The sequence below is a fragment of the Giraffa tippelskirchi genome, chromosome 13 (assembly GCF_054371585.1).
Source record: "Giraffa tippelskirchi isolate mGirTip1 chromosome 13, T2T-mGirTip1v1.2.pri, whole genome shotgun sequence".
Taxonomy (NCBI): domain Eukaryota; kingdom Metazoa; phylum Chordata; class Mammalia; order Artiodactyla; family Giraffidae; genus Giraffa; species Giraffa tippelskirchi.
Window position 1 is genome coordinate 79,110,999 of NC_137287.1, and position 17,933 is coordinate 79,128,931.

The 17,933-nt window shown below is 42.3% G+C and overlaps 1 protein-coding gene across 4 annotated transcripts in view; it reads left to right on the top strand.

Moving 5' to 3' along the window:
- The window catches only part of LOC145533454 (uncharacterized), a 103,770-nt gene extending 87,034 nt beyond the window's left edge, over nt 1–16,736 (top strand). Inside the window, exons 4-6 of one of the 4 annotated variants that reach the window (XR_014074080.1) lie at nt 10,271–10,425; nt 10,497–10,610; nt 16,239–16,736. The gene's annotated coding sequence lies outside the window, so the exon portion shown is untranslated. Of the gene's footprint in view, nt 1–10,270; nt 10,688–16,238 lie in introns of those variants that run through there. The other 3 variants (XR_014074079.1, XR_014074078.1, XR_014074084.1) reach the window with 3 other exon arrangements.
- The last annotated feature ends 1,197 nt before the right edge of the window (nt 16,737–17,933 follow it).

Sequence of the window (17,933 nt, forward strand, 5' to 3'; positions counted from 1 at the left end):
TACAGGGGCCCTTACATTGATGTCGGCTTTACTTGCAGGAACCCACTATGTTTTGTGTTAAAGATCTGATAAAGACCCTACCTACCGTGAAACTGGCAGGGGGAGGGAAGAAGAACTTTTAATGCAAGATGCTCAGACCTTTCTCTATAAACGCCCTCTCCCCAGGGGGAAAACTTAAACAGAACTCCCTCTCAGAGCTGTGGGGGAAGGGCAATCCTCTCACATAAGCCCCTGCTGGGCTTCCTCTCTTGCTTAAGTAGGAGGGAATTCTACAGGACAAAACACGGGTAAAGGTTCCAGTCCAGAGACACAGACCCCCTCAGTGTGACCAAGATGTAATTACAGAATGCTCCCCAGCCCCCTATACCTGCCATCATACTAGCTGGGTTCTTGTATAATAACAGTGAATCACAGCTGGAAGAGCTGTAAGACACGGATTTTCTCTGAGGAGGAGCAATTAAAAGAAGCCCGAAGTCAAGAGAAGAGGAAAGACAAAACAAACAAACAGAAAAACTAAAAGAACTTGAAACTTCTGGCTCCATAGCTATTGGAAACACTAAGCAAAGCCCAGGTCCTAGTTAGAATTACATAAATCCTCACACCAGAAGGCTATTCATCTCCTTTCCTGTTACCTGATGTGGCATGTCTATCATTAACAAAAGACTACAAGGCTTGTCAAAATATGAGAAAAGCATAGTCTGTGAAGACAAACCAAGCATCAGAACCAGACTCAGATATGACATAGAGCTTAGAGTTAGACAGGGAAGTAAAAATAACTGTTTAATATGTAAAGGAATCTAACTGAAAAAGTAGACAAGATCAGATGCAAGAAAACATTGATAGAATAAGCAGAGAGATGGAAATTCTTAGAAATAATCAAAAGGAAAGGCTGGAAATAAAAATACTGTTGGCTTAACTTGTCAAGTCAAGGCTTGAAGGGTGAGCAAACTTGAAGGCAGATCAATACAAACTCCTCAAACTGAAATGCAAAGGAAAAAAAAGAATGATAAAGAAACAGAACATTTAACAGCTGTGAGACAATTCCAAAAGATGTGACATACCTATAATTGAAATATTAGAAGGAGAAGAAAGAAATAGAAGAACAGGAAAACAAAATTGAGGTAATAATAGCTGAGAAACTTCCAAAATTAATTACCTACACCAATCAACAGATCTAACAAGCTCAGAGATCAAGCAGAATAAATCCCCAAAAGCAAAAGCAACACCAGGTATTCTTGTACATAGGTATAGAAAACAGTTAAAAGCCTGGTGGATGTTCAACCAAATATATCAATAATTTCTTTAAATGAATGGTCTAAATGCACCAACTAAAAGATCCAGATTGTCAGATAAAAAATTGAACCCAAGTATATATTGTCCAAACAAAATCCACTTCAGATATAAGGACTCTGATAGGTTAAAAGTAAAGAGTTGGAACTATATATACCCTGCTAACATTAATTAAAAGATACCTGGAGTAGCTGTATTAATTTCAAACAAAGCAGATTTCAAAACAGGGGAAATTGTTAGCGGTAAAGAGTGTCACTACATGATGATAAATGGGTCAGTTCTTCAAGAGGATATAAAAATTCTAAATGGATATATACCTGACAATAGAACATCAAAATACATAAGCAAAAAAACTGTTATGACTGAAGGAGAAAAAGACACACCCACTGTTACACTTGGACACTTTAACACCCATGTGAGTAATTGATGTATTAAACAGGCAGGAAATCAATAAAGAAATAGCTTACTTCATGAGTGCTATCAATCAACTTGATCTGATTGACATTTATGGAGTGTGTACTGCATTCAACAATAGCAAATACTTTACCTCGGTAGTTTTCCTCCCCCAAAACATATCATCTTAGTTTAACAATATGAAAAAATCCCAAGTGACATTTAACCAAATACCTGAAAATTTTAAAGCTCTTCAAAAACCAAGTCTAAGAAACTGTCACAGCCAAGAGGAGCTTGAGACGTGAAGCCCAAATATAATGTGGGATCCTGGGTGGAATCCTGGCACAAAAAGGCAGCATTAGATGAAAAATAAGGCCATCTGAATAAAGGATAGACTTCAGCTAATAAGCATCAATACTGGTTCATTAATCATAATAAATGTACCATAATAATATTATACGTGTATAATGCGGAAAACAGAGAGTGAGGAATACACAAACTTGGTGCTGTCTTTGCAATAACTCTGTAAATCTGAAACTGTGTCATACTCTAATGGATACTTCTCATCAAACATTTTGCAAAACCCACAGAATGTACAACATAGAATGTGCCCTAATATAATCACTAGACTAGTTAGGAATAGTGCATTGATATTGATCTTTCATTGTGACAAATGTGCCACACCAATGTGGGATTTTAATCACATGGAACATTGGTTGGGGGTCAGGGGTTTAGAGGAACTCTCTGTACTTTGCACTCAATTTTTTTTTGTAAACGTAAAACTGTATCCAAAAAAGTCTGTTAATTAAAAGAAAACGTATGCACAAAAGAATAAGCTAATAAATCCAAAATTTGTAAAGCCCCCCAAAACTGCAGCTAGAAGAATTTACTATTGAAAATTGAATACAGGCGGAAAAGAAACATAGAAAGGAATTTACAAATGATAAGAGAAAAGTCTCAAGCTGATCTAAGTTTCTCTAGCTCCAGAACAAAGTTTAGCAGTGAGGGTCTCTGCCAGGTAAGGATGCACATACTGGAGCATCTCAGAGGAGAGTTATCTGTGGCCACCTGGACGCTGTTTCTGTTACTTCTACTCCCCGAACCCTGACCTCAAACAAAGCGGCTACTGCCGATTCATGCTTTTGCAGCACAAAGCAGAAGAAGTCATCCATAGTTCTGTCCCAATACACATCACCTGGGATTTTAGACCCATTAAACTCTTCCAAATGATTAATAATGGAAAGCCTCCCAGCTTCATTAGCAGGGACAAACATTTGACTTCATGAAGGATCCATGTCCTGTTGATTCCAACTTAAAGAGACCTGACACATAGGTCTCATCATCATTGATCATCTTGATTCTTTCATGATAATCTCCAGAGTAAGCTGCCTTGTCGTTACTTGTGTTACCGTCCCTATGTCAAAGAGCAGAAAACTTTTTGAAATGTTCTAGAAACACTCATTCACTGCTATATAGGCATTTTAGAGCTGTGAGCAACATGTTTGTTATTTAATATACATTCCCTTCTTTTAAAAAAATATTTATTTATTTACCTGGCAGCACCGGGTCTTTGTTACAGCATGTGAACTCTTAGTTGCAGCATATGGGATCTAGGTCCCTGACCAGAGATCAAACTCGGGCCCCTTGCATCTAAGAGCACGGAGTCTTAGCCACTGGACCACGAGGGAAATTCCCATTCCCTTCTTCTTCATTTGACAGAGCTGTGGCCAGAGCATTAAGCTCCCTTGTCCAGAGTCCCACAGTAATTCAGTGCATTAGCCAGAACCAATCTGAGGCTGGGTGCTCCTTCAACATGTCACACACTAGGGAAAAGGCAAGACCAGTTTTATAATGGGAATGTGGAAGAGCTTCTACTCATAATTCCTCAAAAACCACCACTGATGCCTGAAATTCTTCCCATGGGGATACATTTGGTGTTATTCCTGGTAAAGAGTAATTAATTACATTAAGTGAATGCCATTGTGTGTAAAGAGACTTGGAAGCAGTTAAAACATAAAGTTACCAAAATCTGGTGTAGAATCATTTCTTAAACAGGTCTGCCCTCTTGTCTGCAAGAGCCAAGAACCAACGAAGAACATGGGAGAATCTGTGATGCAGGTATGGCTGGGGATGTCAAAAGGAGGACATTTACAGAAGAATGAGGAAGACTGGGGGAAGGATGGGCCCTGATGACCCTTCTTGGCTTTCCTGTGTGGGTGAGGGTCATAGTGAAAAGGACGTGAGAAATGAAGAAGAAATGAGAAAGAAATACCCCATCCTTTTGGCCTCAGCTCAGAGCTTTGGAAGGTTGGGTGGACACAAGAGTCAGAAAAACCAAAAGAAAAGACAAGATGAGCAACTGTTAGCTGTCAAATTGAAAAATAATTGCAGCCTAGATGCAGCCTAGCTGTTACTGTATATGTCAGACTGTATCATGTGATTAAAAAAAAAAAATTAGTCTTGTCTGTCTTTTTGCCGGTACAGAAAGTCGCATGCCACAGATGTTCCCATAGAAAGATGTCAAACCTGAAATGACAGTGCTGGCAATCAAAGACATTGTACTTCAGAGAATGCAAAATGCAGCAAACCGCCATCTACCAGCAGAAAATTCCCTCTGATTGCAGCGCCCAGCCAGCTCCCTCCCAACTGTCAGATTTTACAGATGTGACGTCGTATCACAGGCGACCCACTTTCCTGGGAGCTGAGCACTGCCTGGACCATGTGAAAGATACACAGCTGAGAGTCAGGTAATTCAGTCCACCACAGTCATAAAATACAGGAGCACCAGTGGAAGTAAACCTCTCTATGGAAGTATCTGCTTAGTCTCATTTAAAAGAGTTCTAGTTTGAGTTACTGGACCGTGGACATTCCTTGCCTCTTGGTGACTCAGCTGAATGTGGGTACAGTTTGGATACCCACACTTGCCTTACTTTATACCATACCATAAAGACCACACTGGGTGTGCATGCTCAGTCATGTCTGACTCTTTGCAACCCCATGGACTGTAGCCTGTTGGCTCCCCTGTCATGGGATTTTCCAGGAAGCATACTGGAGTGGTTGCTATTTCCTCCTTCAGAGTATCTTCCGGACCCAGGGATTGAACCCACGTCTCCATATATTTAATATGGATCCAAAGTCCATATTAAATATACTCAACCTGATTCAGTTCAACAAATATCCCCCTACTACTAGCTTCAGTGTCCCAGTCAAACTCTGGATACACAAAGATAAATAAAATACAGCCCAATGCCCTTAAAACATTTCCAATGTATTAGAAAAGAGAGACAAGTGAATACACAGTTGGATTCCATGTGATCATCCCTAGGCTCAAACACACTTAAGAGGAGGTGGAAAGCTTGGTAAATGAAGCTAATCAAAAAGACTTTCTGCAGAAGGTGTCATGGATTGGTTTTAAAGAACAAATAGGAATAAGCCAGGTGGATGGGGCGACAGGGTGGTGAAGATATTCCCAACAGAGAGGATGGACTATCTCCGTATCACATGGCACAGCTATGGAATTTCCAGGAAGCAGACAGAGCCATGGGCTTCCCCAGTGGCTGAGCGGTAAAGGATCTGCCTGCAATGCAGGAGACCAGGGTTCGATCCCTGGGTCAGGAAGATCCCCTGGAGGTGGAAATGGCAACCCACTTGTGTTCTTGCCTGAAAAATCCCAGGGACAGAGGAGCCTGGCGGGCTACAGTCCATGGGGGTCACAGGGGAGTCGGACACTACTAAATGACTGAGCACAGACAGAGCTGTACCAAAGGATTGTGCCTGGTTGAAGCCAGAGAAGTAAGCCTGCTACAAAGTGCAAACCACTGCTAAGAAGCTGACTTTGCTCTGAAAGAAGGGCAGGAGTGAAACCCAAAGAGGTTAGTTAGCTTGGGCATTGTCAGCCAACTGAAGAAAGGCTTTGGATTTGAGGCTACAGGGTGGGTAAAATTGTCTTAAATGAAGAAGGGCATTCTAGGCGTCACCCTCCCAGACAATTTCCTTTTTCTCTCTTGGGAAATACTATGGGGTCAACGTGTGTGCTCAGCTGCTCAGTTGTGTCTGACTCTTTGTGATCCTGTGGACTGTAGCCTGCCAGACTTCTCTGTCCATGGGATTCTCTGGACAAGAATACTGGAGTGGGATGTCATTGCCTTCTCCAGAGGATGGAGGCTGTAGAAAGTGGCTTTATTTCTGCTTGACATACTAATTCCTCTCTCTTCTCAACAGCTCTGCTCATACAAATGTCCTGTATTTGCTTAGACATTTGCACTTTTTCTGCCTACCTAATCAATTCCTTCCTACCTACTTTTTCCATTACGTGTTTCCACAGCTAGAAATACCCGTTTTGCACTTTTATGCATTCAGCCTCACCTTTTATCTCCAGAACTTAAAAATATGACATTTTAACATGTGCTTCTGCTCTGGGGACATCTAAAAAGGCAGGCTTCTCTCTCTTTGATCACATTTTTCCTGTAACATTTTAAATGCATTTTTATTACAATATGAAACAAGGAATTCTGTTTTTCTAACAATAAGCAAAGATGTGTTTGCTCATCACATCCTACTGCCTAATTTTGACTCCTTTGAAAAACTGATTTCAGTTATTACTACAGCATGATTGGAAAAAAGCTTAACCCATTACCTTTGAATTCTGTGCCTTCTTGCTTGCATGTGGATTTTTGTCAGTTCTATTGGGAGGTCTCCCAGGGTGGCAAGCTAGGGGGACAGAGGATCTGCCAGGGACAGAGGGAATTCACCCAGCGTACCAGGTGAAGAGTATTCTTATGCTAACATGAAACAGCAATTACCCTCATCGGGCAACTACTAATGCATAACTTCCAAGGCGGCAACCAAATATACTTTGTTACCGATGAAACAGAAAGGAGAAAATGCCCTGCAGAGATATTTAAAATTTGAAAACCAGTTTAATGAAAAAGGACTTGCAAGTTCTAGATGCTTGTACTCCTAAAACTATATCTGTGTACCAGCTGCAGGGCAAATTAGCTCTTCCAATTCAATGAGGCACTGATGTAATGGAGAGGGGCAGGGACCTGTGGGATTGATCCAAATTTTCCTGTTTATTGGAAGTCTGATCTTGGGCTAATTCCTTAATGACTATTAGTTTCCTTCTCTGTAAACTGGGAATGAAAATTGTTTATCAAAAGTGCATGAAAAGTGTCTCATTTTTTTTTTTTGTTCCTCCTGAAGCTAATATTTGGTGACTAGAGTTAACAATATTGTCCTGCATATTTGCAAGTGGCTATGAAAGTAGATCTTAAGAGTTCTCATCACAGGAAAAAGAACTCATCACAAGAAAAAGTTTTCATGACTAGTGAGGTGACAAATATTAATTAGACTTATTGCAGTGAACATTTTAAAAGGTATGCAGGTATTCAGTCACTATGTGGGACACTTCAAACTGATATAGTGTCATATGTCAATTATACCTCAACAAAACTTTTTAAAACAAGAACGAGCCATAAAAAAACCTAATCCTGTGACAAGGATCATCTGGATGAAGACCTCAGGGAAGTAAAGGCTGTGGGCAGAGAGGTGGGGAAGGAAGTCTGTCCCAAGTGCATCAGTGAGTAGGGTTCACCAAGGTACCTGGGGGCTTAATCCTGCTGGGACTTCCAAGAGACAGCACAGAGCATGCTTACAGCTGAACAAAAGTAGGAAATTTGTTTACCAAATTAAAAAAATCAAGACTCAAGGAATTGCAAAATTTGCGGTCCATCTGAGGCAGGAGGTAGATAAGGCACCCCCACCCCTAGCCCATTATAGTTTGTTTCCTGTGGATAGAAAACTCCAAAATATCGATAGTAGGACAATCGAGAGAGGAGGCTGGGCCCTGCCCAGATAGAAGACAAGAGACCACATATTTCTCATTCTTAAGGTCAAGGAGATCTTCTCAACTGGAAAATTACTTGAAGGTCAAAAGGGGAGTGGTATAACCTACCATAGGGTCTTCACTGGCATCCATCTTGGCTGAGAGATGCCAGCACACATGGGAAGGCCCTGAGATGTACCATATGGACTCAGAACCAGGCAACTCAGAAAAATTGGCCAAAAGGAATCTGGAAGAAATGCCCCGTAAAAGTGATTCAAACCAGCACAAGGGTGAGATCCTGTCTCTGAACCCGCCCATGTGTCTATCCACATCTACGGTACTCTTTTTCCTTCCTAATAAACATTTGATTTTCACTACTTTCTTTTTGTGGAAATTCTTTTCTGCAAAGCTGAAGGGCCAGGGCCTTGTCACTGACTGGTCTAGGGCTTAGGTTTGGGTGCTTTCACTGTTGCAACCCAACCTCAGTCTGTCTGGGAACCGAACCCCTGCTTCAAGCAGCTGTGGCTGGGGCCACCCAAGATCATATTCATTCCAAGATGTCCCTGTGATGTGACACTCCAGCTCCTCAGGGATAACCTTTCCACAAATACTGACAAGCACACTTTGGTCACCCACTTTGAATAATTAGAGTGTGTGATTCCAAGACCCCAGAGACATATCGTGCCCAATCACGCCAAGCCTAGCTGTGCAATTTTGATGGCCACACTGGCAGGTATGAGCTTCCCTGGTGGTTCAGACAGTAAAGACTCTGCCTCCAATGAAGGAGATCCGAGTTTGATCCCTGAGGCAGAAAGATCCCCTGGAGAAGGAAATGGCAACCCACTTTGGTATCCTTGCCTGAGAAATCCCATGGACAGATGACCTAGCAGATGACCCCAGATGACCCCAGACAGTCCATGGGGTCGCAAAGAGTCAGACACGACTTTCACTTTTCACTTTCTGGAAGTTACTTTCTTGCAAGGTCCTACAACACAGGCAGGGTACAGGCTGCCGCTGAAGTGTGTCCACTGACAGTGCCCACTGTTACAAAGTTCTAACCGGGAGGGATTGGAGCTGGGAGATAAATAAGCAAAAACAGCTAAAATTTTGGAAATTTTAATTGATGGTGTTCTTTTTGGATGTCATTTTGATGAAGAGAAAAAGCTCCAAGAGGGTAAGAGAGAAATGTCTGTACCTGAAAAAGAAACACATTTTCCCCAAACCCTTCAATTATCTGAATGGTTTGAATAATTATTTGGCTTTCAGGAAGCAGAAGGAAGTTCTGAGAAAACCAGTCCCAACTTCTTGGTATATTTAGAGCTCAATAGATGAAAATGGAATCTAGAAGGCTGTGCTTCTTAACTAGCATCAGAAGGTTTTTTCCCTACCAGAAATAAGTTGTTTAGTCACCCAGTTGTGTCTGACTCTTCTGTGACCCCCTGGATTGGGATCCTCCAGGCAAGAATACTGGAGTGGGTTGCCATTTCTTTTCTCCAGGGCATCTTCCCAACCCAAGGACTCAAACACATGTCTCCTTCATTGCAAGCAGATTTTTTTACTGCTAAGCCACTGGGGTAGAGTACCAGAAATAAGGGTTCCTGCTAATCATTTTGACACATAAGTTATTAGCAGATATTCTCTTATGTTCCATCAGCCAAAATTCAAGAATTCGTGGGATTGTGAGCGAACTGCTTTACTATTATCACCATTGCCTTTATTATTATTTACTATTATATAATAACATATGGGCCTACCTTGACTCTGAACATCATTACATGAACCTCTTATCAAAGAATTAAACCTTGAACCTCCCACAAAAGGCAGCTGAGAGAAGTAACATTTAGGGAAGAAAGTATAAGGGACAAAATACTGGCTTCCTCCATGCTGTCTGAATTCTGTCCCTATATTAAGTCTGATCACTATCAGTTTCCATTCTTGAACTACATCTGCATAATTCCCTGAAGAATCACCTTGACCGTGTTGGATTTTAATATTAGGCCCCCAGTAGATTCAAGGTCTACATAAACAGCAGCCATTTGAAAGTGCTTTTGTATTTTTTTTTAAACTGTTCTCAGAAAATCACATGTAAAATTTCTGAAGGAAAACATCTTTTAGAATATGATGTCAAGGTAAACTCATTTCTGTTGAAGAATGATGTACTTCTTTTAGGGAAAACTTCCTGTTTATTTCATTGCTTCCCTGGCTTCCAGGAAACCTAGAGGCAAATATTAGCAGTTAGAATTAAATTGGCTCTTGTGGTTTCTATACTTGGTTTTTCTTCCCTTTTGTGAGCCTGATTCTTTGTTTTCTTATTCTATCATGTAAATCTGTCCTCTGGAAGGGGTCCAGTGAGGACAGGGAGCTGATTCCAGAGGTTTGGTCAGTGCTTTCCATCTTACAACTATGTGGTTGCCCAGAAAGTTCTTATTTTTTCTATATGGTGCAGTGGAAAAACATGAATGAACTTTTTGGCCAATGCTATACATAGGTCTCCTGCACTGATGCTTTATCTCAGCTTCCCAAGTGGCTCACTGATAAAGAATCTGCCTGCCAACGCAGGAGACACAAGAGATGCAGATTTGATCCCTGGGTCAGGAAGATCCCCTGGAGTAGGAAATGGCAACCAGCTCCAGTATTCTTGCCTGGAAAACCCCATGGACAGAGGAGCCTGGCAGGCTACAGTCCATGGGGCCACAAAGAGTTGAACAAGACTGAGCACATAGATACATGGGTCTTGACTTGCATTTCCTCACTGTGCTATAGGTCCTGTTTCATCTCCTTTTAGAGATGCAGTTCCTGTTCATGACAGAGCCTGGATTTGACCTCTGGTCAAGAGGCCCTGGACCCTGACTCCTATGACCCATCCAAGTCTTCTCTGAGCAAGGCTGAAAGCATCCTTATATGAAGAGTAAATCATGGTAAAATCAATCAGTGTCCCTCTTTATCTGACTCAAAAATGAAGACCTTAGCTCCTTTTCTTTTTTTTCAGAGGAAGTGGGAGAATGAATGAGAACTTGGAACAGAAGCACCGTGAAATGAATGATAATGAAGCAGAAGAGGAGGATTCCGATTGGAAGTGCAAGTGAAAATGAGGATGCTGAAGGTGATGGTGGAGTTGATGGCAATCAGGATGGGGAGGATGGTGATGACAAGCTTGATGAGGATGATAGCATAGATGTAGATGGTGGTCTTGCTGCATACTTTCTAGTCAGAAGGTATTAATGGTGGATCCCCATCACTTTCCCCTACTCCCTCAACTGTGCTCAAGTTTCCAAGAGATGAAGCCGAGGGAAACTATAGCTCATTTCCAGCAGTGGAGCCAGATGTTGTAGGATCTAGAAGCTCATATAGTTTGGGAGGTACTCTACAAGAAAAGTGATAAGACATTACTAACACAAATTAAATGAAGGGCCCTGGAGTTTGAGCTTCCTTAGTTTCACAGTAAATATGCCTCTCTCTGTTCTTGTTACTGGATGAAGTTTCTGCCCTGACTTTGATCATAAAAAACTGGAAAAGTTTAGTGAATGCTCATATGGGCCACGTTTATTCATCTAACATCATGTATTAATTCATCTAACCATCAATATCATTCCAGAAGATATATGTGACTATTATTCTCATTTGAGACCCGAGGAAAGTAAGCTATAGAGATTAAGTAATTTGCCCAAACTCTCAGAATTATGGACTTCCCTGATGGCTCAGCGTGTAAAGAATTCGCCTGCAATGCAGGAGACACAGGAGACGCGGGTTCAATCCCTGGATTGGGAAGATCCCGTGGAGGAGGAAAATGGCAACTGACTCCAGTATTATTGCCTGGAAAAAAAATCACATGGACAGAGGAGCCTGGCAGACTACAGTCCAAAGGGTCCCAAAGAGTCAGACACGACTGAGTGACTAAACAAGTAAGCTCAAAGTTACACTAGGGGCTGGGATTCCAACTCAGGCAAACCACCTACAGGTCATGAGCTTCCAACCACCACAGGATCCTACTTTGCAAACAAGGAGAGAACAGGGCATCTGTATGCCATGGGTCCCTGAGAAACAACAGTGTGCCCTGTCTCTTGTTACACTTTTGCCCCCTAGATTTTGATAGGCTTGGAGTGACTAGAGGATACAGGATGCCTAAGCCCAGTTTTGTGGGTGGAACTCAAGGGAGTGGCAGGTTTGTACTCTCCCTGTGCCCAGGCCAGCAAGACAGAGAGGGAGGCAGTGGCTCTGGGCTGCCCTGTCCACATGTATTGTTTTTGAGGGCTTCTGTAACAAACAACCACAAACTCAGTCATTTAAAACAACAGAAATGTTTCATCTCATCATTGTGGCGGTTTAGTCGCTAAGTTATGCTTGACTCTTGCGACTCCGTGGACTGTAGCCCACCAGGACTACAGAGGACTGTCCATGGGATTTCTTTCTAGAGGCCAGAAGTCTGAAATAGAGGTGTCTCAGGACTATGTTCCCCTGAAGACTCCAGGGGGAGATTCCTTCTTTGTCTCTTTCAGCCTCAGGTGGCTCCAGGTGTTCCTTGCTCCTGGCTGGATCACCCCAATCTCTGCCTCTGTCTTCACATGGCCTCCCTTCTTCCTCATCTCTGTCTCTCAAAAGGACACTTGTCATTGGATTTAGAGCCCACCATCTAATCTAGGATCATCTTATCACAAGAGCCTTACCTTAGCTACATCTCCTAAGACTCTCTTCCCAAATAAGTTCATGTTCACAGGTTCTGGGGATTAAGAGGTGAATATATCTTATTGAGGGAGCTTCCCTGGTAGTTCAGCAATAAGGAACCCACCTGCAATTCAGGAGATCTAGGTTTGATCCTTGCCTTGGAAAGATCCCTGGTGAAGGAAATGACAACCCATGCCAGTATTCTTGCCTGGGAAACCCCATGGACAGAGGAACCTGATGGGCTACTGTTCATGGGATCACAAGAGTTGGACATGACTGAGTGACTAAACCACCACCACCATATCTTATAGGTGCCAACATTCCACCCACCCTAGGATAATTATGAATAGTGCTTTTGTGAACATTCTCATACGTCTTTTGTGGGGCACGTATGTGCATTTCTGTTGGGTTTATTCCTGGGAGTAGTAGTGTAAGCCACAGGGTGTTGTTTGAGCTTTATTACGTCTCATCAAACAGTCGTTCAAAGCGGTTACAGTGCACCTTAGAGATACCCAAACTCATCACAGCATGTTACAGATGCAAAATTGAAAAAACGAAAGTTCACACATGCCAACTAATTACCCAAAGTTCACAGATGATTCGTGGTTGAACCGGAGGAATGTATGTTTTTAAAACACCACAGGACTCTGCTTGGCACCGTTAACATCCCCTTGGGTTTTCCTTGAATATTACATTCCATGTAAAGCATGACTAGTAGATCTGTTTATTATCCCGGATGCCAATATGCTGACATTTCTTTTCCACATGCACAATGTTGGTCTCCAATGGGCTTAAGGAGAATTCCACAGTGGGGGATCAGGGCTCCACTCTGGCATCCTAAGGAAGAGAAACTCAAGTACCAAGATAGGAAGTGTCTTTCTCAATGCCCAGTTGCCATCATTTCAGTTAGACACAGGACTAGCTTTTTTTTTTTTTTTTTTTAATGTGGATCATTTGTAAAGTCTTTATTGAGTTTGTTACAATAATGCATCTGTTTTATGTTTGGACTTTATGGCTGCAAAACATGTGGGATCTTAGTTATCTGACCAGGTATCAAACACACATTGGAAGACAAAGTCTTAACCACTGGACCACCAGGGAAGTCCCATGGAGTAGTTTTTTTTTTTTAAATGAGATCTTTTGTTTGCTAGAGTTTGACAATAAGTGAAAGTGAAAGTGAAAGTTGCTCAGTCGTATCCAACTCTTCGTGACCCCATGGGCTATACAGTCCATGGAATTCTCTAGGCCAGAATACTGGAGTGGGTAGCCTTTCCCTTCTCCAGGGTATCTTCCCAACCTAGGGATCGAACCCAGGTCTCCCACATTGCAGGCTGATTCTTTACCAGCTGAGCCACAAGGGAAGTCCAATAATACTGGAGTGGGTAGCCTATCCCTTCTAGGGGATCTTCCAAACCCAGAAATCGAACCAGCGTCTCCTGCATTGCAGGCGGATCCTTTACCAACTGAGTTATAAGAGAAATTATTAAAGCACTCTTTGGGATAAAATGGGGAAAGGTTATCAGTTATTGTCCTTCGGCAAAGAAGAGGAAGAAAAAAGCGAGAGGAAAGAGGGGTGAGCAGAGGGTCCAGCCCCACAGTTGAAGGTGATGATGGAGGGCCAGGAAGCTCAGGTTGGCAGATAATCAGAAAGATTTTAGAGCAGGAATGCCTGACCTGTGTTTCTATATTGCTTGCTACACGATGCATGGTGTTCTTCTCCCCAAATGCTTGATGTGAATAGGAATGTTCCATATGTAGACATGGAGGAAGAGACTGGGCTTTACGTGTGAGTTGAAAGGATTTAGAAGAGATAACACATACTGAAAGATGAACCAAGATTAGAGGTACCAAGGCAACATTTACCTTACCCCAGAAATTTACAGAAAGCATGAGAATTTGTGGAACTCTACAGCATTTAAGAAAAAGAGAGTGAGGCAATTGTGTAGAGGTCACAGTGAGCCAGGAAGGCCTATTGGATATTAGAGTTTCATTATATGGATCTTTTTAAATAGAGTTGGTTTAATACCAAGATTTTCTGACACCTGGTCTAATGGTCCTTTCTGTGAATTAAATGTGAGTGAAGATGCCTAAATACAGCTCACAAAATGGATGAAACCTTTGCTGCTATCTTACACTAGGGCATGCATAATATCAACACAATCATTGAAAAAGAACTTGGTTGAATTCAACTAAGATACTGGCAGACGATGAGTGTGTTAGTTGCTCAGTCATGTCCATCTCTTTGAGACCCTACGGACTCTAGCCTGCCAGGCTCCTCTATCCATGGTATTCTCCCGGCAAGAATACTGGAGTGGGTTGTCATTCCCTTCTCCAGGGGATCTTCCCAACCCAGGGATCGAACCCAGGTCTCCTTGTATTGAAGGCAGATTCTTTACCTTCTGAGTCACCAGACTACAGTCCATGGGTTCACAAAGAGTAGGACACAAATGAGCGATAAACACTTTCACACTTTCAAACAATGACTAGCATCGAAGCTAGTATTTTGAGGTTTTACTGCATCTTATAGTTTTTTCTCTTTGTCCTAAATCATTCCTTGGCTTTTGCACTTTTCCTCTGCTTTCCCCAGGGGGATGCTTCGATTTGTATTACAGGTGCCTCTTCAACTGCCACTGAAATCTTACCTTTCATCAAATGTTTTCTTCTTGTCCTGGGACAAGGCAATCCCAAGAGTGACCTTGGTTGGTGGCCTGGCAGTTGTCAGGGCTTGTAGCTGCCTCCTGCTTTGATTGCTTTCTCTGATTCAAATCAAACTGTCATCTTTGGGAGCAAGTGTCTAGTTCCAAACAAGATGCACTTTCCTAACGGTCTGATGTTGGAGGAAATTGTGTATTGTCTGTCCCTTGAGATTTATGAGTAAAGGAAATTGAAGAGGCCTTTGCCTGGTTTGGGTTGATAGGGGGCACTTGGGCATGTGGACGTTGTTTACCACCAAATACTGCAGATTTGGGCTTTAGGACAAGATAAAACACAATGGGGTTCCCTTGAGAGCCTCAAAGGAGACTCCCATGGGAGAGAGAGAGAAAAAAAAGAAAACAGAGTAGTCTTGGGGCAAAAGTCAGCATTGACTCACGTGAGAGTGGGGGAGGGAGGGAGTTAGCGAATTTTTTTTTCTTTTTCCTTTGCATGTACGTGTAGGGAGGAAGATTAATGTCAGCTCAATCAAGAAGTGAGTATCAGTGGCTCTGGTAGGAGGCAGACCTCTTCCATGTAATAATTGAAGCCATAAAACTGAAGGCTTGTGACTGGAAGCTTTCAATCAGTCTAAAATCTAAGGCGGGTTGTGTGGGTCTGAAATAGAGCTTGACTCTTCTGACACTAGGGGAAGTGGTACAGGAGCAGAGGACGGGTCATCTTAAATACAGAGGAAACCTTGCAAATTTGTACACGGAGGAGGAATGCATCTCCCTTGTAAGGTTTTCATCCACGAGAAATCTATCATTGAGGTACCAGGATTAAGAAAATGTTTTAGACTCTTCCCTGATGGCCCAGTGATTAAGACTTCACCTCCCAATGCAGGGGGTCGAGGGTTCAATCCCTGGTCTGGGAGCTAAGATCCCACATGTCTTGGGGCCAAAAAAACCAAACAAAACATAAAGCAGAATCAATATTGCAATAAATTCAATAAAGACTTTAAAAATGGTCCACATCAAAAAAATCTTTTAAAAAGAGAAAAAAGTTTTAAATAAGGATGAAATGGACTTTTATTTACTTCAAAAATCTTATATTTCAGAAAAGAGCCTCATCTTTGTCTTGAAGAACTTTGAGCTTGTATATTTCATTCCGCTGGCTACTACCTAAGCTTTCACCTTGTGGAAACATGAGGGTGTTTCTGAGCCATGGAAATACTCTGAGGATGGAATATGATTTTCTGTTTCAGGGCTTGAAAGCAATCCAAGTCTAAGCTTTGACAATGCTCCAGTTACCACTGCTGCATAACAAACTACCCTGGAACTTAATGGCATAAAACAATCTTTTTATTATGTTCATGGATTTTGTGCATCAGGAATTTGGATGATAAGGGGTCCTAATCTTCTCCCTCTCTCTTCAGTGCCTGAAACCTAGCTGAGAGACTGAAAAAGAGTGACTGGGATCACCTGCAGGCATCAACGCTTCCATGTCTGATGGTTTTGCTGGCAGATCCCTGGGATCCAGCTGGGACTTGGCTGGAACATCTACAAATGGACTCTCCGTAGGAGCCAGTTTGGTTTGCTTGCACAGAACTGGATTCCCAACTATGCCCAAAGAACAAGGCAGAAGTGCATAGCATTTTAATGTTCTATCCTGGGAAATCACATAGTGTTGTTTCTGCCATACTTTGTTGATCATGGCAATGACAAAGTCCCATCCATGTTCAAGGACAAGGGACATAGTGTCCACCACTCAGTGGGAGGAGTCTTGGAGTCACATTGTAAGAAGAACATGCGGATTGGGAGATATCATTGCAGCTATCTTTGGAGAGAGCCACAACCAACAATGCTTTTGAGAACAATGTGGAAGGGAGATGGACTGATGATGGGTAGAAGGGTGAATGAAAGTTAAAGTGTTAGTTGCTTAGTCGTGTCTGACTCTTTGTGACTCCATGGACTGTAGCCCATCAGGCTCCTCTGTCCATGGGATTCTCCAGGCAAGAATACTAGAATGGGTTGCCATTTCCTTCTCCAAGGGATCTTCATGACCCAGGGATCGAACCCAGATCTCCCACATTGCAGGCAGATGCTTTACAGTTTGAGCTACCCGGGGAAGCCCATGGATGAGTAGTGCAGTCCAGTGTGCACCATGGAAATAGCTGTGATCACAGTAGACCAAGGTCATGGACACTATGTCTATAGACTCAAGGCCTATGCTCATTCTCTTCCATGTCTACACATGTATGCGACAGGTCACAATTAAGACAAGAGAGGAAAATTTGAGCAGCTTGGTGAAAACTGATTTCCACTGCTAACAAAAAACTCAACAACGTATTCTTCTGCCTGTGGGTTGACCAAGTGTCCAGTCTTTATATAGAAATGCAAAGTGAAAGTGTTAGTCACTCAGTTGTGTCTCACTCTCTGCAACCCCATGCACTGTAGCCTGCCACTCTCCTCTGTCCATGGAAATTCTCCAGACAAGAATACTGGAGTGAGTTGCCATCCCCTTCCCCAATGCATCTTCCTGACCCTGGGATTGAATCCAGGTCTCTTGCATTACAGGCAGATTCTTTATCATCTGAGCCACCAGGGAAGCCCCAAAGAAATGCAAAGGTGCTTCCAAAGATATCAGTGTTGGAAGGTCTCAAGTCCCCTTTGCCAGTTGTCTAGAGTGGGTACTTGATTAACTCCTGAGACACTTGACAAAGAGCACATAACTTCTATTGGAAGTACGAGCCTGTACTGCATTCATCTGCCTGGATCATTGATCAGATGCTCTCATATTTTTGGAAGAACTAATTGTGGGTGTGGTTCTCTAGGAAAGTTTTGCTCACATGTTGCACCCTGGGTGGACATCATCACCTTTGTAAAATCAAAGAGCATTTAATTGTGCTTATTTTCATTAACATTATCTATAATTTCACACATATATAGACTCTTTAGAGAGGTTAAAAGTTAGATGATTTATTTCAGGCACTTAAAAGGTGCCTGTTCAGTGAGCTAAGTACTTAAATCATGAGAAGTTACAAAAGTTCTGCTTCTCAACAGTAACAGAGATTTCAAAGTGATAAAAGGCTCTTTCATGTCTGAGGGTCTCTCTTTTGTAAGAACTGCAC